This window comes from Lissotriton vulgaris, chromosome 1_1, assembly GCF_964263255.1.
Source record: "Lissotriton vulgaris chromosome 1_1, aLisVul1.2, whole genome shotgun sequence".
NCBI classification, from domain to species: Eukaryota; Metazoa; Chordata; class Amphibia; order Caudata; family Salamandridae; genus Lissotriton; species Lissotriton vulgaris.
Genome location: NC_141685.1, coordinates 675,091,396 through 675,112,392, shown reverse-complemented (window position 1 = coordinate 675,112,392; position 20,997 = coordinate 675,091,396).

Sequence of the window (20,997 nt, the reverse complement as noted above, 5' to 3'; positions counted from 1 at the left end):
TTTTTAAGGGGTTTAGCAAAAGGCTTAAGAGCCTGGACTAGTGCAGTCTTCACGGACCCCTGGACGTGGGAATCCAGGGCCTCTACCAAATTCTCCTCCAAAAGCTCTTCCTGTGGCTCATAGTCTACATATTCATCGTATTCTGCCCACTGGTTATCCTCCTCGGCGTAGTACGCCATAGCTCTGAAGCAGGGAGGTGTGGAGGAGCTTCAAGGGGGGGGAGTAGCCCAGGGGAGCCTCCAACACACACACAAACTTAAATAACCAAAATCACTACAGGCAATGAGGCTGAATATTAGGTGGAAGGAGACCCCTATTTTGCACACTGTAAGCTCCCCTAGAGCAGAGCTCTAATGCGGATGCGCTCCGTATAGCGTTCTACTGAGGCCAGGATTGATGCAGTCTGAAAGCGCGATGCGTGAGGAGCCGGTAAAGTGAAAAACGAAAGTCGGCTCCTCGCGCATGCGCAGTGCGTGTGGGGGCCGGGTTCGACTGCTTCCTGCGCGCGAGCGTCTCGCGTCTGCCTCCTCCTGCTCCACCGCCCCCTACCGGTACACCGCCGGTCGCGCTACAAACAGAAAAACGCCCGCGCGGGCCAATAAACAACAAAACCTGAAAAAAAGGCAATTAGCACAAAGTCACCAAAACACCTCAACCACGAGCGGAGGTCCGCTCAGCACATATCATCACTGACGCGCGCGCGCGCCGTCTACAACCACCGCCCTTACACACATTACCCCCAAGAAAGAAGTAAAATAGAAGGGCACTTAACTCGCTGCTGCAGCAGCAAAGAAAGAGGAGGTCGTATTGATAAACATGGACAGATATACAGTGGACTTGATAGTGATTGGTGCATACTGTTGGAGGGGGTTGTCCTTCCGGGGTCATGCCAGTTTAAAGTTTTTTATTGGCTGCTGTTTATGTCAGTAAAGTGAAGAGAAGCATAATCTGAGCCTCCGTGGACTGACATAGAATCTCATTCCACTTCGTGAGTGTTGCCTAGCAACCTGGAAGGCTACAGGTTGTGTGAACTGAGTCAACGCTTCTTCCTGAACTCTGTCTTGCCTGCAGCTTGCACGTGACTTCAATTTCTGCCCTTAAACACATGACGCAAAGCTCTGTGAGCCTCTTTCTGCTGTGTCAGGTGTTGCCTAGCAACCTACGAAGCTACAAGTTGCATGGTCCCAGAGAGCGCTTCTTCCTGATTTCTCCGTTTTGCCTGCAGTTTGTTCTTCGCTGACAGGCACAGCCCAGTTTACCACCTACTCTCTACTCTCCACTTCGCTGGTAGGCACAGCTTAACAGCCTGCTTCTTTTATCTCGCGCTGGCAGGCACAGCTTAACATTCAGCCTCCACAGAAGTTCGCTGGTAGGCACAATTATTTCCTTTTACAAAACCTGCCTATGTTGACAGCCTGCTTTCTATTTTCTCACTGGCAGGCACAGCTTTATATTTAATCTGATTACTCTTCAAATTGATTGACACCGCTGTTTATTGTGTATTGTTATCTACTTTACCTTCATTTCAGTGCCTCACAGGCACAGCTCAATTTTCATTCAATTATTAGATTTTTACGACCACCAGTAGTTCATCAAGCCTACATTTTCTTTGAAATAATAATTCTGTGATTAGCTCCCTTCCCATTGAAGTGCTTTCACTATCTTCGGTGACAAGCACACCTCTAAAAATGCAAAACGTCACTCCACCACCTTTCTTCTTGTCTAATCCAGGTGAACCATCTATTCGCTGGTCTGAATTAAAGAAAGTTGATCTCAATTACCCTAGAGTGTGCCAAAGTGCTGAGAGGAAGTCAGCTTTACTTTTACACTGTCTGGGTACTGAAGGACAAGACGTTTTTGAACATTTACCAGATCTCATCAACACTGAAACCGACAGTCTCAACGAATTCGAAATATGTCTTAAAAAACTAGATAAACACTATCTTCCCAAAGTCAGCACAATTTTAGAACGGTACCATTTTGGGAAGCGTGTACAACAACCTAAAAATTCTGTTGAGATGTATGTGACTCGTTTGCGCAAATTAGCCTCTACTGTAGTTCCGTAGTTTGAGGGTCTGTGGTTTGGTGGTTCCGAACCTGTTCTATAAAGGTCGTCGGAAATAGACAATTTTGGTGTCAGCGGACCACAAATCACGAGTGCGGTGTGGACGAGTGTTTTCCTCTTAATCGATCAATGAGAACACTACGTATTCAGGGATTCCGTTTGAACCCTCGAGTGCCATTTTGTGTACGGCAGCCATTTTGTGTGGTTGCCCTCACATAGGCCGATGACTGCGGCCGAGCGAGTCCTTGGGACACGTACACCTTAGCTGACTTCTGAATGACCTGGCCGAACTGACTCCCTTGCCCGAGGCTGACCTCGCTGAGCCAGTTTCCTTGTTAAGCAGCTGGTCAGATAAAGATCAAAGAGCAGGACATGCCGAAGTTTATAGTACACTGCACCCAATTTTCTATCTTGCTTCCAATCTGTTTCTGCTCCTTCCTTTACAACTTAATCACTGATTTGGGTTAAGGTTTTATGATGGGTTTGTCCGGCCTGATCGAACAGGATATTGGAATTTGCTTGGTCATTTCTGGTGGGCTGGACAAGGGAAAATGGGATTGTCATCATGCGCTACCTTTGAAATGTTACATTACCATTGGCCAGTTTGTGTGTAACCGATGCTACTTTGGAATGTGATTTTTGGCATAAAAGACCATGCTCCGCTCATTGAAATTGTGCAGTCTCTAGCGAACCACCCGTGTTGTGCTTCGTAGACCTCTGTTCCTGGTTGCAGCCAATAAACTTTGGTCTTTGACGTCATCAAGAAGTGTCCCGTGTCTCTGTTTGCCGAGGCAGGGGAATCTGAAGACTTCGAGCGTTTTCCCTGGCGCTGCTGGGTTCTAAAACCCGGTTCTTCAGTTGGTGCCCAACTTGAGCGACTTCAGCGGTACCGGTCCAAGCCTGAAGATCGTGGAGAGCTTTGTGTGGAAATTCTGGAGGAAGGCCTGCCACTTCATCGACCCCTGTATGTCGCCGTGGTCGGAAAGTCTTTGCTGCGAGGTTCCCCGCTTTCCGACGGCTACGAAGGACTGCTGCCCTGACTATCGCCCTGTCTTGGAGCCATAGACGATTTGTAGAGCGACACGATAGACGGGTCTTCTGGTGACGCCATCGACATTTCAGTTAAGTATGAGTGGAGCATCTCCCAGTCCTTAGTTTGTTTTGGTATCCCTTCGAGGATCGCTTTGATTTGGTACCTGCAGGTCCCAAAGCCAAGGGACTCGTGTATTCGCGAGATTATCGTTTTTGAGATTTCCCTTGAAGTTTGAAGCTAGACTAGTGAGCGAAGATGCCTGGTCTTAGCAGACTTGGAAAGATATTTGGTTGTGGTTGTTTTAGGGATTCCCGGTTGGAGGATTCGTGTCCGGTTCCTCCAATTGGAACTCCGACCTATGAGCTATACGTAAAACATGGAGTGGACCCCATCGGATATAATGACATTTGAGTAAAATATACGAAGAAAGACAGTGTCCTATAGTGGCCCCGTTATGGTAGCTTTGAAGCAGAGATTTTAGATAATCTCGAAGTTAAACTGTTCAAGAAGAAAGCCCGGCCGGCAATGTTTGACTCTTTCCGCATATGGTGAAAAGAAGCCAAACAGAAAGAAATTAAATTAGCAAAGAAGAATAAAAGAGAACGAGGTTTGTCAATGGTGCAAGCTGCTATAGCGTTTAGGGATAATGAGGAAGAGCAAGAGAGCGAACAGATGCTTAGGGTTAGGAAGTTAGCGGTAGATAAGTGCTACCCAGTTTTGTAACTTAAAGCAAGAAGAGAAGAAAGATCTTGCGAAAGATCCTTTAAAGTCGCATCTATTGAGTTCGCCACCCCCTTATGCACAGGATGCTACGGCACCACCACTACCAGTTGTAGTTGCGCAACTTCCGGTTGCTTTGCCACCTGCGATTCCTCCACAGCCAGCTCCTCTTCCATTGGCTACTCTTCCTTTGGCGCAGCCTCCTCAGGGGCCGCCAATTTGCAAATTTGAAGGTGCACTTGAGGAACGCATACAAGACCAATTTATGTTAGGATTGTCGTGTTCTAATCTAGGACCCCGATCAATATTGTTACCTTATGCCCCAATACGGCTATAATCCATCCATACCCCTATAATGGCATAAACGATCAGAGCCATATTTCAGAAACTCGTCTCTGGCATAAACGATCAGAGCCATATTTCAGAACCTCGCCTCTGCAGCTCATTACAGTAGATGACACAGCAGAAGCCCCTATCTTAGATTCCTAGATTACACACCGAGTTCTTTCAACAGATAAAACCCCCAGCAACCTGGGAAAGCCCCGCTTGCTATGTTTTGATTAATAATAGAACTCTAATGAGCACTGTAAGAACGACTGGTTCTTAGTGACATCTTTATTGACGTCTTATGACCAAAAACTTACGTCAAACAAGGCACCTTCCAGGTATAAATAATACCAACGTTGCCTTAAGCAAACACAGCGGTGGTGATAGAGAATACAGGAGCAGAACAGCTGTCCCTTGCAGAGCCCAGCAGATGCGAGAAGCCCACGGACGCTGCCCCTCCTCCTCCTTGACGCACTGAGAAAGACGCTGTCTTTTCTCCTGCCGAGAAAATCCAGCTCCGGCGTTTCCAGCCTACCCTTGCGGGTAACTGATATATCGAGTCCTGAGAGGAGATACAAGACCTCCAACATTCTATTCCAGAGATACAGTGTTGACTAAACCCTTAGAGAGAATTCTTGCAGCAAACTCTTGGCAAAACCAACTTAACTTAAACTGCTACTTACTTACTCCCTTCCACGTATTAGCTTAGGGCAGGTACACTGGGGTAGGCGTAGTTAGAAGCACCAGTTGAGTACGTTAGCTAAATGTATATATGAATGTATATATTTTATTCATTTTAACCATTGTATGGCTAAGAAACCATATCAATGCTTTCACAGTATTATTCCGCAATCCTCCAGTAGATGACACAGCAGAAGCCACTATCTTAGATTCCTAGATTACACACCAAGTTCTTTCAACAGATAAAACCCCCAGCAACCTGGGAAAGCCCCGCTTGCTATGTTTTGATTAATAATAGAACTCTAATGAGCTCTGTAAGAATGACCGGTTCTTAGTGACATCTTTATTGACGTCTTATGTCCAAAAACCTACGTCAAACAAGGCACCTTCCAGGTATAAATAATACCAACGTTGCCTCAAGCAAACACAGCGGTGGTGATAGAGAATACAGGAGCAGAACAGCTGTCCCTTGCAAAGCCCAGCAGATGCGAGAAGCCCACGGACACTGCCCTTCCTCCTCCTTGACGCGCTGAGAAAGACGCTGTCTTTTCTCCTGCCGAGAAAATCCAGCTCCGGCGTTTCCAGCCTACCCCTGCGGGTAACTGGGATATCGAGTCCTGAGAGGAGATACAAGACCTCCAACATTCTATTCCAGAGGTACAGTGTTGACTAAACCCTTAGAGAGAATTCTTGCAGCAAACTCTTGGCAAAACCAACTTAACTTAAACTGCTACTTACTCCCTTCCACGTATTAGGCTTCGGTCAGGTACACTGGGGTAGGCGTAGTTAGAAGCACCAGTTGAGTACGTTAGCTAAATGTATATAGGAATGTATATATTTTATTCATTTCAACCATTGTATGGCTAAGAAACCATATCAATGCTTTACAGTATTATTCCGCAATCCTCCTTTTACTGTACGCACTTTTTATAATAACAAGTCTTGCAGTTGTGGCAATTCATTTCTCTTGCATGAGAAGAAAGACTGTTCAATAAATAATACCTTTTATTGAAAACGCCCGTCTCTCTATTCTCTGCATCTTGGTGAAAGTAATATTGCACAACTGACTGAGTGAAATAGCTGTCTATTGTTTCACACGACTCTAGAGATTAACTCTTATTCTAAGGAGCAAAGTTGTCATGTTTATGCGGTTGTTGGAAAACTGAATCCCTTCTTGTCTGAGCCAGGGGAGCTGATCACTTCCTATTCAGTCAAGAAAGTTTCCAGTGACCTCTGAGCTAGTTGGTACAAACCCAATTAAGTTTAGCATAGGCAGTAGAGACCTGGAAGAACGCACTTCTACGTCTAAACTGCTGTTTATGTTATTCCAATGCGCAGGGCCTATAGGGAAAATAGGAACTACACTACATGGCGCCCAACGTTTGGTAAGGCGATAAAACTAACGCAAGACGTTAGAGTAACTCAGTCGTGCTTTTTCACACAGACCCTTTCTCCCGTAAATACTCCAATAGACGTCTGAAGTGGGTGAAAGGTTAAAATCCGCCCGAACTTAGTAGGAAGAGATTCCTATGTAAAGCTCTGGTTTATTCAACGTTGAAAGATACAGTGTTCCAAAATATTGTGCACCTAATCTTTGTCTCCTTGAAACCTGATCTGCAACAAAAGACCTTCCTGACAGTAAAATGCCAGGAGAAGGCGGTAACAACGGAACCACTGATGCCGCAGTAAATGCGACTCAGCAGGGTCCCGATGAAATTAATGAACCGGGTGTGATAATCATCCCGGTCAACATAAGAAAAACTATAACGTTAAAACTTATAGAAAACGGACTGACCACACAAGGTGGCACAGTCGTCTTCGTGATAGAGGCACACGAATATCGGCAGACAGAGGTATTCTATTCATGGATAAAATTTCCAGCGGCAAACGCTGCAACACACGAGTTCCACTATTACAAAATAGAGAAAACTCCGGAAGAGTATGCTCCTTTTGAGGAGATTGAAATCCCATTAAAATACCAAGAGCATTTGCTCTGGTTTAAAAGCGCCCTAAAACACAATGATCATATTACCAGGCTCGGTCCACTAGGTAGACCAGGAGCAACGTGGCCGGTTCTAGCCAGCTACACACCATACCCGGACATTGCAAAAATCTCGAAAGAAGAACTTTTAGCACAGCTAAAAACATTAATTAAAATACATAGACAGTCCAATATGTAATGCGGACTGCAACAGTCCAAACAGCTGTTAATGCCCCACAGCTGACCCCTCATCAGGGGAACACAAATAAAATTACACCACAGAACATACAATCATGTCTTGGTAAAACACCCATAAAACGGGAACAAATTCCTTTCTGGTTAGCGCAGAAAATTACTCAAATAGAGGCAGTATTTCTGAATACTACCCCTATTGAGAAACAGAATTCTGACCATCTGCCTACCAATGGGGTCGCACCACACGTGGAGGACTGTGACACTTGGGGTACAGTCTTTGCTTCCATTTACACAAAAACACATGGTGTTCCGTCAATGGCGGTAATACCAGATGTGCTAAAACAGATTCAGAATGAATACAGTCCAGAACCTGCTTTAACTCTTGGTATGAAATTACTGAAAGACTTCAAGCAGGTCTCGGCTATATTACTAGCCAATATAAAAGGAGAAGCAGCATCTGTGGCGATCCGCCAGAAGTTGAAGGAAACAGATATAATGTAAATGTATTTGAGCTTATATAGCGCACAGCTACCCGCAGTGGGTTTCCCGGCACTTGCTTAGGGAACCCGTCCTGGTATTCCCCTGTGAGATAACCCCGGCAGGTGTATCCACAAGGTGAAAGCCAGGCATCCCGCCGCGAGGGGCCGTTGTGGAGATTAAGCAAGCTATTGCCCAGAGTCGCAGAGTGTGAACCCGTGAGTCGAGAAGGCACCGGAGCGAGAATTATCGAGTCCATGGAATTTTTAGCCCAAGACCCGCCGAGGCGGGGAATTGAACCCTGGTCCAGGGCCGATCTCAGCTTCCGGGTCTGCCGCCTCTAACCCCTGAGCCACACTTCTCCACATATAACAGATCAACCAATTGAGCTTGCCAGAATTATAGAAAAATTTTATGAAGAATTAGGTAGAGACAGCTTGGGTGGGAAACCAGTAAAACCCCAACTACTCGAAAATCCTGAAAAATTATTTATTAAAAATATTTCAAACACTCCGAAAAAGAACTGGGATGGAAATAAACAATCCACTCCCAAGGAAAAAGTTTTCCAGTCCAGAGGAAGGTCTCCTCGACGGAGGGAAAGGACTCCGACTCGAGAACACCAGTCTCCCCAGAGGGAGCCCTCTGAGAAAAGATATAACCTTAGAAATAGGGATAACTTGAAGAAGCCTGATAGATATCAAAGTATTGATACACGACCCTCTCGATCTTTTTCGCAGAAATCGGAAAGAAGAGGACGGTCAGACCCAGGAGAGCACACCAAGTCCAAAGACTAGGAACCTGCTCAAAGTAAAAAATCACAATTTCAAAGAAATAAGGTAGCCAGTATTAGAGTAATCGAACATGCCGAGAATACTGAGGACACAGCTGAAAAACGGGGAGTGGGCACAGACAATGTTAGACAGTGCAGCAGAAATCACCATAGCTCGCAAGATCCTGATGAGTCATCTGGAGACAGTGGACACGAATGAATACATTCAAGTAGAAACTGCCGACACCAGAGTTAGCGAACCTCATAAGATATACGAAATAACATTGCGTATAGAGGGAGATAAGACTAGGAAAATAAGGGGCCTATTTTGGGATAACCTCTCAAAAGGCTATGACATCCTGTTAGCTGAAAAAGATTGGCCCCCGGAGTTTGTCAGGGAGTTTTCTCGTGGCGAAGAAATGATTATGCCTGCCTTCTCGAATCGCATTCCGATTCACACTAAATATATATACGCAAGGAAATGGGCAGTGGCCCAGGCACCAGCACTATATAAAAATCATGTAGGATGGGATGAGGACTCTCCTCCTCACAAAATCCAGTTAAAAAGTCAAACGACTGCACAAAGGCAGTATCCAATTAAGCAAGAAGCTAAAAAACAAGTCAGGGAGATTTTAGATCAACTTGAATACCAGGGGGTGATTGAAACATGCACCTCTCAAATGAACAATCCTTTGTTTCCTGTCTCCAAACCGGACGATTCATATCGTCTAATCTTGGACTACAGACACCTTAACTCATGTTGCAAAACATTTGCAGTACAAAATTCGCATAGTGCTGCACTAATGAATAACATAGTTCGTAAAAAATATAAAACGACATTAGACATATCTAATGGTTTCTTTTGTCAAAATATAGCACCAGAAAGAAGATACTTGACTGCTTTCTCAGTAATGGGGTCACAGAAAAATTTCTGTAGGCTCCCACGGGGATTCAAGAACAGCCCAGGACTATTCTCAGCCAGAATAACATAGTTACTAAAAATATATGATGATGAGGCATTATCTTACGTCGATGACATCTACCTAACAGATGACGACTTGGAGACTCACTTGAAAAGGGTGAACACCATTATACTTGGGTTCGCTGCAGAGGGTTACAAATTCAACTTTAAAAAGTCAAGAATTGCCCATCTGACAGTACTATTTCTAGGATACAAATTATCAAGTGAAGGAAAAAGCCTAGCGGACAACTTCTTAGAGAAGTGCGCTGTACTCCAAGCACCTAAAACGCTGAAGAACTTACAATCAATTCTAGGCTTCCTGAATTTCGGACGAACTTACATTCTAAATTATGCGGAGAGGGTTAAACCTCTCAACGAATTAATTAAACCTGATTTTAAACCAATCAACTGGACTCAAAAACACACAGAAAGTTTGAGATCATTTCAAACAGACATGTTAGCAAAAACAAAATTAGATACACGTGACAATACACGAAACCTTGTAATCCGAATCATCCCAGGAAGATGCAGATTCACGTACCTGACCTCTAATGAGGGAGAAACGGTACCAATAGCTTACAAATCTCACTTGTACACACAAGCAGGAAAAACATTCAGTCTCACAGAAAATACTGTGAAAGCAGTACAAACTGCAATAGCGAATGAACGAGAACTAGCACACGGCAAAAGGATCACTGTCCTCACAGCAGAATCTGCCTTCAAGGCGCTATTCAGCTCAGTAAACCTGCCTACAGTGTCACTGGATCCGAAATGGATACAGTGGGAAAATTCTCTTGCTGTGGAAGACGTGAAATACTATTTCGTCCCGCACATGAAAAAACTGAATGATTTAACTTATGAAAAAGAATATCCTCTGCCAATCGAAATTCTGCCCCTTGAACAGTACTCCTGTATAATCTACATAGACAGATTTGTACAGCATTACAATGTAGAAAATAAATCCTACGATGCAGCCTGCGCAAATGTTAAAGGTCGCTGGCTGTGCGGTAAATTCAGACCGAAAATAACAAAAACTGAATCACTGAGAAACTGTTCGGCTCAGCGAGCTGAAATCAGATCTTTAAAGATGGCGCTTGAAAATGCAGGACGTGAATTCCCGACACTAATCGTGTGCGATTCACATTTTTGCGTCAACTCTTACAATAATAAGTTGCAGAGCTGGATTCAAAATGATTACAAAGATGACACAGGTGCCACAATCAAGCATAAAATGCTTTGGAAACAGGTAGTTCTTTTACAGAAAGAACTACAAAAGACTCACGTGATACACACTCTGAGTCATCAACGTGATGGTGTTCACGTTGTAGGGAATTCATTGACTAATACAGCCACAGCGGAAGCAACTAAACCATCTTCCGTAGCCACAAAAAAGCGTTCAGAAAAATACATAGACGGGGAAACCATGCTGGCAGTAAAGACGTCCTTAAAAGGCGACTGTGCAGCACTACCCGTGAACTACCCACTCAATTATGCATACGTAATTGATGCAAACTCCGTTCCTTTTGCTGGAATCCCTGGAGTGGGGGATAGGGTAATTCCAAACATGAACCGGAGAAAGTTATTAATAGCAGACGCACACATGGGTGAAGGTCCAAGGCACATACAGATGAGGGAATCTCTGACCGAATTACAATCAGTATACTGGTGGCCGGAGATGAGTGTGCACCACTATAGATATGTAAAGAACTGTCCAGACTGCGACAGAGACCGCAGCAGCGAGTCAAGCACAGTAATGCCATGGCCTTGTATGTAGGTAGCAGAATGCGGTCTATATGCAAACCAGCGTCCTACTAATTGTTTAAGACTACATTCACTTAGAAAATGTGGCCCCAGGGCTCGGCTGACGCCAAAACTATTATAAAAGATCTGCAAGTCTTTATCGGCACATACGCAATTGCCATGTTCCATTCTGACCAAGGTCCTGCTTTCAGCTCTCGAGCTTATAAGGAGGCCATGGCCAGTATGGGAGTTGGGTTGCGATACTCTTGTCCATCACACCCTGAGGGGAACAGTGTAGTCGAAAGAATAAAACGAGACATAAAGCAATCTGTAACAGCGAAGGTATTAGGTTCGGGTGATGGGTGGGTCAAACATTTAATAAGTGTCCAACTTAGTCTAAATAATTTGCCAAGAAATTCTCTAAAAGGTTTCAGCCGGTACGAACTATTGTTTGGAACTAGAATGCATGTTCAGGACCTCGATAGTCAGGCTTCAGTGGTAAAAGATAAGAATAAAGACTTTGACATCAAAGATCGTTTGGCTGTTTTACAGGACTTGAATGAAACAAGAAAATCCTTAAGCAACATAAAGTTAAAGCAACAGCCAACTACCACTGAAGACACACCACCTGTCCCAGCAAGACCTGTCTGGATTCCAAAGATTGTTGATCTAGTCAGAGAGAAAATAGCGGTGAAGAAGGAATTTGGGCCTTCTTACAGAAAAGCAGTACCTGTCTTAGCAATCAACGGAACAAGATCAGTAGTACTACCGCCTCTTGCTGGTAAAAAGGAGAACCGAGTTGTATCAATTGACCTAGTAAAACCACAATCATGTGGCCTATAATCAACAGTAGGCCAAGTGGACTCCCAAGAAATAACAGAATACGCAAATTTGCAACAATCCAAGAGGTTCAAACTGAAAGACTAATCACATTTGATAAACCTGCAGTGCACAGAGAGGGACTATGCAATAATGCCATGGAACTCGTGCCTCTTGAAACACAGATTGAAACAGTTCGTCATGAAACACCAGTCTACAATGATGTGGCATCAGAATGTGCTACCGAAAGACAAATTGAGAAACAAATTCCAACAATTGACAGAACTGCCTCTGGCTACTTCATCAACTTCGATACCTTTTCTGAAGAGCAAAACGACCCTGAAGTGAGACCAGAAACAAAGACTTTTAAAGAAAAAGCAACAGAACTCTTTCATCAACTCAAGGAAACATATCTTATTTCTCCATGGTTAGAGTTTTGGTTTGGGCTAGGTTTATTTTTCCTCCTACTTTGGCTCATCATGATACTTTGTTTGGGAAAATTCATTGAAGGGAAATACAGTTCAATGGACACAGCAAGTCAGAACATCAACTTAGTCCTGAAACCACACAAATCATCCCACGTGAAGAAAAGAGGACTATCATCAGTAAATGTCACAGCCATTCCAATACCCGGCGGGGTAGTATGGGACAAGACTGACTATGAAGTATATGGCCCGGTCGAAATCCTGAAATATCCTCACCAGTTCAAGGTTTCATTAAGTGAGTTTGTAAAACCAAGTACATTCTCTGATGATTGGGATTTTGAAAGTATAAATAATATGATGTCTGATTTAGTGATGTCAGCAAGATTTACAGAACATGATTATTTACAAGGTTCGTCTAATTATGAACAGATGTACTGCTTCTCACATTACAGAGACCATTACTTACATAAATCTGCACAACCTAGAAATGTTTTTAAATATAACCAATGGGAACATTGTGCTACTCCACCTAAAAGTAGTTCGAAAACATTCTATGAGAAACTCCAGTACTTCTCAGGGTTTAACACAAGTGATGCAGAAACGTTTTATTACAAACTGTTGGATAAAACAGGGTTGAAAACAATGCTGACAAATACTAAATTGATATATTCAGAAGCATTTTATGAAAAAATTATGACATTTGGTTTTGATTTCTGGAAAAATATTATTGAAACAAAAACCATCTGGGGTACAAAAGATTGGCAGGTACAAAGTGTAGAAGCATTATTTCGAGCCTGCATGATCCCAGAACAAATAATGTTCTTAAATGACACAATTCACCAAACATCCTGTCTTGGCCTAGCTAAGATTAAAGACCTTAACAAACCGTCTATTCCAAAGCCAATACCTGATAATGCAACCACAGATATTGAAATAGACGTATCAAAATTTTACATCTAAACAGAACACATCCTGATTGGAAAAAGTGGTTAATCTGGCCTACTGACACGAATATCTGTCAAGATAGATTCCTGAACAAAACACAGGGGTTAAAACTGACCAGACCAGACCCTAGATTCTCCCAGAGACAACATCCAGGGATAGTAACAACATACAGTGTAGGGAAGCTGTGCCTTGAATGGCTAGAATCATCCACACTGGCAGCAATTAAGCCACACTTATCTTTACTTAAAGATGGTGCTGATTTGCGCGATTTCATTCTGGGACCACGCAAACCGCGTCAAAAACGTTTCATAGCGGCCAGCATATATGCGGCATACAACGAGGCTTGGAAAGTAACACAAATTGAAACAGCTGAAAAAATACGAGAAATTGATCGTATTAATTTGGAAAAATCACTTTCTGTTGTGGACAATGGGTTAATGACTCTGTCTTCCAGAATATATTCACTGGACAGTATTGTATCATCTGCCATCGATATAATAGACAAAGACTTGCTAATGTTACAACATGGCCAGTCGCAATTGCGTTCTATTGTACAGCTAGGCTGGACGCTGCAAAATCTTCGTTCCGTCTATGTGCCATGGCGTTTAATCAACACAACGTCATTGTTTTCCATCTTTAACCTTACTGATAAACAAATCAGCTTGGCACAGAAAGGAGCAGACTATACAATCCTGAGCATCGAAAAACTTGAGAGATTACCATTGACAATGTCAGAAAGACCTGTCATTGAATGGATAATACACGGGATTATCACAATTCCGATAACAACTTTCCAATTTAAAAATTGCCTTGAATATATACTGACTGTCCAGTATGAACGATTGGGTAAAGGGTACATTAAGTCAGCATGGAAATTACCATATACACACACATGCTATAGTGACAGCAACAAAAATGTATTTCTTAGTGGTGAAAATTACAAACATTCACTAAGCGGTATACTTTTGTGCCAGGGTATTAATTTACACGGGGCCTGTGAAGGAACTTCAAACAACCTTTCATGCCACCAACATGTCACACCTGCAACGCAGATAGAGCCTTTCTTTAACCAACTCCTTAACGGGAGTTACATTCTAATAACGGATCACAACTGTTGTGGCTTGATGCCAGGGAAAGCATATCCCGTAAGCGTAACTTCCATGGTCACTTGCTGTATGCAAGCATTGTTTCCAAACGGCCCTGGAGACTCCGAGACTCCCATTTGGCCTCGTTTGAATGTCTCTTCAATACGAATTGATACTTTAAGCAGAATGAAGTCTGTGCTTTTACAGACAACAGTGCCCATAACGTCATCAAAAGAGACGTATGATCTCCAAGTTGCAAGGACAGTTTCGGAGATACATGACCTTTTATCAACAAATTGCCCCGTGCATTTCACAGAAATGCTTAGCCAAATTCTAAATATGTCAGATGCCGTAGGTATCTCAGGCGTATTTAAGACAAGTTTTTTCGGGACTGTTAACACCATTCAAAGCAATCCTAGGAATTATTCCTAATTTTGTCCATTCAGTCTTTGGCGGCATGCCCCTGATTTTGGGACTTTTAGCAGGCATTTTATTTTTGACCCTCCTGCAAGCCAAAACACAGACATGACTCCGGCAAGGATGGAAGAAACGATCCTAGCAGTACACTACCGGGACCGTATAACTAGAGTCCTTGGATTAGCCAGGCTGAGAGATCTGAACATGACCTGGTTTCTTTCATTCAGACCTATATGGCAGACCTGAATCTTACCTGTGCTTCGATGTATGCTATGCGGAGAAGAATGCGTGTTAGACACCTGTCTTGCACTACCATCAGCAGTACCAATGGATATCGATACTTTGCTAAGTCCTGTAACGGCTCACGCATCGTGTTGTCCCCAGCGGTTACCAATCCTGATGACGGCATTCATTGAGACTCCTGTGCTACGACTAGGTGGCGGCAGTGAAGCGATACAAGAAAGCAACATCACCCAGGTACGGCCTTCTGTGAGCATTGCTGATCCAAACATCGATGATAGCAATCATTCTCACACCTGCCAAGTAACAGCATTATCGAACTTGGTCTAACTGTCACCTGAATATGTAGACCTATTCTTTAAGAGCCTGTCTGATATGATGTTCTCCCCTGAACAACAACAATGAATTTTGGAAATACATTCTGGTGCACAGCGTTCCCATAACTCTGAATTCGGCCTTCAGTTTTGATCAACAAAAACTGCTGAAAAGCGTTTGGAACTCTATTCCCCCGTTCACCATGAACAATTCTTTTTAAATTGAACACTTTTTCAAAATATTTACCTTTTTTCTGGCACGAAAACCTTTGCTTAAAGTAGAACTATTCATAAAGAACAGAACTTCTATTTTTAGGTCGATCTAGAGACATATTAACTTTACCTCAGCCTCTAGCACATGTTACAGCAAATGCATTTATATGTGATGAAATAATCTCGCCCTTCTTTTCTGTATAAAGAGATATTTCATGTGTAATTTTTTCGCAAAATCGTTCAACTGATTACATATGCTATAATTTTTGAATGATTTCTATGCTTAAAGACGTACACTACCTATATTTTCATGTATTTCAAATACGCCATTTCAAATGCAAATATGTATTTTGGGGTGGGAAGTATTACACACGCATCTTATTGCTTTATTTTTTAGTAATTTGATGGACATAAATTCGTGGAGTTGGTGTTGTGTTCTAATCTAGGACCCAGATCAATATTGTGACCTTATGCCCCAATACGGCTATAATTCATCCATACCCCTATAATGGCATAAACGATCAGAGACATATTTCAGAAACTCGTCTCTGGCATAAACGATCAGAGCCATATTTCAGAACCTCGCCTCTGCAGCTCATTACAGTAGATGACACAGCAGAAGCCACTATCTTAGATTCCTAGATTACACACCGAGTTCTTTCAACAGATAAAACCCCCAGCAACCTGGGAAAGCCCCGCTTGCTATGTTTTGATTAATAATAGAACTCTAATGAGCACTGTAAGAACGACTGGTTCTTAGTGACATCTTTATTGACGTCTTATGACCAAAAACTTACGTCAAACAAGGCACCTTCCAGGTATAAATAATACCAACGTTGCCTTAAGCAAACACAGCGGTGGTGATAGAGAATACAGGAGCAGAACAGCTGTCCCTTGCAGAGCCCAGCAGATGCGAGAAGCCCACGGACGCTGCCCCTCCTCCTCCTTGATGCACTGAGAAAGACGCTGTCTTTTCTCCTGCCGAGAAAATCCAGCTCCGGCGTTTCCAGCCTACCCTTGCGGGTAACTGATATATCGAGTCCTGAGAGGAGATACAAGACCTCCAACATTCTATTCCAGAGATACAGTGTTGACTAAACCCTTAGAGAGAATTCTTGCAGCAAACTCTTGGCAAAACCAACTTAACTTAAACTGCTACTTACTTACTCCCTTCCACGTATTAGGTTTAGGTCAGGTACACTGGGGTAGGCGTAGTTAGAAGCACCAGTTGAGTACGTTAGCTAAATGTATATATGAATGTATATATTTTATTCATTTTAACCATTGTATGGCTAAGAAACCATATCAATGCTTTCACAGTATTATTCCGCAATCCTCCTTTTACTGTACGCTCTTTTTATAATAACAAGTCTTGCAATTGTGGCAATTCATTTCTCTTGCATGAGAAGAAAGACTGTTCAATAAATAATACCTTTTATTGAAAACGCCCATCTCTCTATTCTCTGCATCTTGGTGAAAGTAATCTTGCACAACTGACTAAGTGAAATAGCTGTCTATTGTTTCACACGACTCTAGAGATTGACTCTTATTCTAAAGAGCAAAGTTGTCATGTTTATGCGGTTGTTGGAAAACTGAATCCCTTCTTGTCTGAGCCAGGGGAGCTGATCACTTCCTATTCAGTCAAGAAAGTTTTCAGTGACCTCTGAGCTAGTTGGTACAAACCCAATTAAGTTTAGCATAGTCAGTAGAGACCTGGAAGACCGCACTTCTACGTCTAAACTGCTGTTTATGTTATTCCAATGCGCAGGGCCTATAGGGAATATAGGAACTACACTACAGGATGCTCTGTGGAAAAAGTGAAAGATGAACTGTGGAAAAAATATGATCCGAAGCTTGATGAAGTTATCTTAATTGCCAAATGTATTGAACACTCCCTAGCTTGTGTAGAAGTGATTAAGAAAAAAAATTGCTCTTTTAATACAACTAATGACAAGGTACATGTTGTTCCCAATATTAAGACGTTCAAACTACCTCAACCTTCAAATTTTAAAAAGATCTTCACTGGTAAATGCTATCATTGTGACATGGTTGGTCATCTGGCAAATGACAAGTCGTGTCCTGTCCTGAATTCAAAGTGTCTCAACTGTGGGAAGGTTGAACACATAGCAAAAGCCTGCAGAGTGTCAAGGTTTAAAAAGAGCAAGCGGGTGAAGGAAGTTTGGGTTCGAGATGAATCAGACCCTGAGCCTGATGATTTACATTGTGGTGAGATCTTGACTCAAGTCTGTCAGAATAAGTGCAAAAATCATATTAACAGCATTCTAATAAACAGTCATCCAGTCAAGATGCTTGTTGACTCCAGAGCCAAAATCACTCTGGTTCCTAAGTGTTTTTATGACTCATCTCTTGTGGGCAAAGTGAAAGTATTCAAGCCTGACATTAAGCCTCTTGCGTATGGTGGCCAACCCATCAAGCTGTTTTGCTACTTTGAGAGCGACATTAAGTACAAGAATAGACTAACTGCTGGGAAGATTTACATCTCCTCAAAAGGGGACAGTATAATAAGTTGGGTTCACCAAGCTGATCTCTGGATGATGCTGGTTCCTGGTGGAGATCCATGCATAGTCTTGAAGGAGGATTTACCCCTGTCACTTCCAGGTTCTGCTGGTTCACCTGAGCCTGCCAAGGTTGATCAAGTGAACGACTACGCACTGAGCTCGCACAAGTATTCAGTGAAAGGTTGGGGTGTTAGTCTGACTATACACATAAAATTATTCTGAAACCAGATGCTGTCCCTGTCACATGCAAAGTATGTAGTGTACCATTAGCCATAAAGGAATCCATGCAGAAAAAACTATAGAAGTTGTTAAGAGAAGAAATCATTGTTGAAACCGAGGCAAGTGATTGGTTAGCTCTTGTAATACTCGCTCGCAATGCCTCTGGCGAGGTGAGATTATGTGTGGACTTGCGTGCGCTTAATCGCGTGGTTACTGCTGACAAGTACCCTCTTCCTATTTGAAAATGTGCCATCTAGCTATAGAACATGCTGACAGTTTTGCAGCTTTGATTTAATCTAGATAGTGTTCAGGTAAATCACACTCTTGTCATAAATTCAGAATGTTAATGCTCTGGAAGTACATTAGAACACAGTGGGAGCTAAAGTAGAATGCTGGGGATTTAACTGAGTGGCGGCTGCTGTTCTGAGAAGTACATGTTTTACTCAGAATATGAGACTTTATTCTCATATGGCTGAGGAACATACAGTGAAGTTATAGAAAATGTGCTTTGTGGAGCACATTCCAATACATGACAAAATCATGAGGGAAAATAATTTTCTGTCCAACATGGTTAATCAAGCCCAGTAGAGGGTCAGCGTTTTCCCCAGAGAATAATCACATGAGAACTCACCAGAATTTCTAAAGTGAATATTACCGCACCAATAATGATTCATACTGTGACTAAATCAGTTGTCACATTTGTTCCTTTTTGTGACGCTCAAAACCGTGCATTTACTACAGTGCATTTAAAGGGGAACCATGTCCATGAGTACTCTAATGGCTGCCACAACATGATAGCCATTTTGTGACTAGCTCAAATGGAGGTCCCATTGTGATTCCTCCCCCACAGCCCCCTAGTGGTCAGAGTGTGCTCACCTTGCCCCATTAATATATTTTCTTTAACTCATTTCCAGGGCACAGTTACCATGTCTCTGAGTCCTGTAATGGATAATGCAATATTTTGTTGAAGTTGTGGTCAGTCCATCAGGATTTATTAATCCAATTTAAATTGTCCAATCAGATCATTTCTAGACATGTATCAGTCGACATCACACACATTGCTCAACTCTTGTGTATTTTCTAATCTATAGCCAACACATCCTTCTCCTGGAACTGGAACCACTGACTCAACCCTTCTCTTGACTTGCAATTTTCTTCTGCATTCATGTGGCAGTATGTCATCATGCGAGGTCATGTAGCATGACCTTACCTGCCGCCATATTGGTTGTTATTTTTTTCAGTAATTCAGCGTAAACTGTAATGCAGACATGATCTGTATTCCTGTATGAATTGCGCATTGTTCAATGCACTGAAGCAAATCTTCCATTTCAAATTGTATAGCTTAAGTATGGTTTTGCTTCACAGTTCTTGGATTTTAAATTTCTTGTGTGTACAAATTTCACATAAATCTCACCAGGTTACTTCAAAGACTCAAAACAATTTAGTGTGGCTACATCAGCTTACGATGCACTCTTAAGGAATTTCTTTCGGCTGCGTGTGATCCATGTTTCAAATGGATTGAATGGAAAGAGTATTTTATTATTTACATTGCAACCTTTGAGTACAGTGAAAATGCAGTATTTGCTGAAAGGGAAAATTAATTCTTATGTGTTGTTTATGTCCTGAAGTTCTTTAAATATATAATCAGCTGCAGAAAGTTGATAGGAGTAGGGGTGACACAGATGTTTCTTCAAATGCAATTTTGGATCTAGATGAATATGTGTTGCCAACTGTAGGCGTTTCAGTTATAAGACAAGCATTTTTTCAAGGGAAACAAGAGAAAGGTGAAATTATTGAGGATTATGTTTCATCATTAAAAAAAAATTGTCAGCAACGAGTACGTTTGGAAACTTACACAATGAGTTGATTTGTGAGACCAAATAGTGATGTATTTTAAGAACACAGGCATAAAAGAAAGGTGTGGGTTGAAGGAGATTCCAACCTAAAGGATATCATTGCAATAGTAAAAAAAGCAGAACTTTCAGAGCGGTGAGTAAACACGGCTTTACTGCTCGACCAAAAGGTTGGTTATGGGACAACTAATAGGATTCCGGTTGGGATATGAAAAAAACATGAAACCAGAAAGAGTTAACACAGAAACTTTGATAGGAGTGAGAAATAGTTCCAAAAAGGGTGTATCTTAATTAAGGGATGAAACCAACAAGGTATTTTAGTGTTATGGAAGTACTGCTTATTCAGCGAGGTTTGACAAATGTCCAGCAAAATCAGCCAAATGTATGGAAGTGGCATCACTGGTATTTTTACGAGGGTGTGCAAGACAGACTATGAAGAAAAATATTTTTAAGCTTGATGACGAAGTTACAGAAGAAGTTTAACACAAGGAATAAACTAAAAAAAAGTTGTTGGTGTTAAACATTAGTGGTAATTATTGGAACAAACCTTTGTGTTCGGTGGAGTTTCTTTACGGGTGTTTCGCACAAAATGCTGATTGAGGTTCTCTCTGATAACGGTTGACGACTGATGAGTGTCCAGGCATGTGCCTTTGATTTTTTACAAATTGTAAGCTGTGCAGTGATTTTAAGCATTCGCACATGTATTGTATATTGGATTTATATAGCGCTTATCCCCCAAGGGTCTCTAAGCGCTTGCCTTGGGAACCCGTCCTGGCTTTTCCCTGTGAGATAGCCCCTACAGGGCATCCCCAAGGTGAAAGCCAGGCATCCCGCAACGGGGGGCCGTTGTGGAGACTAAGCAAGCCCAATGCCCAGAGTTGCAGAGTGTGAACCCATGATTAGGTCAGGCACCAAAGCGAGAATTATCGAGTCCGTGGACAATTGAGCTCAAGACTCTGCCGCGTCGGGAATTGAACCCTGGTCCCGGGTCTGACCTCT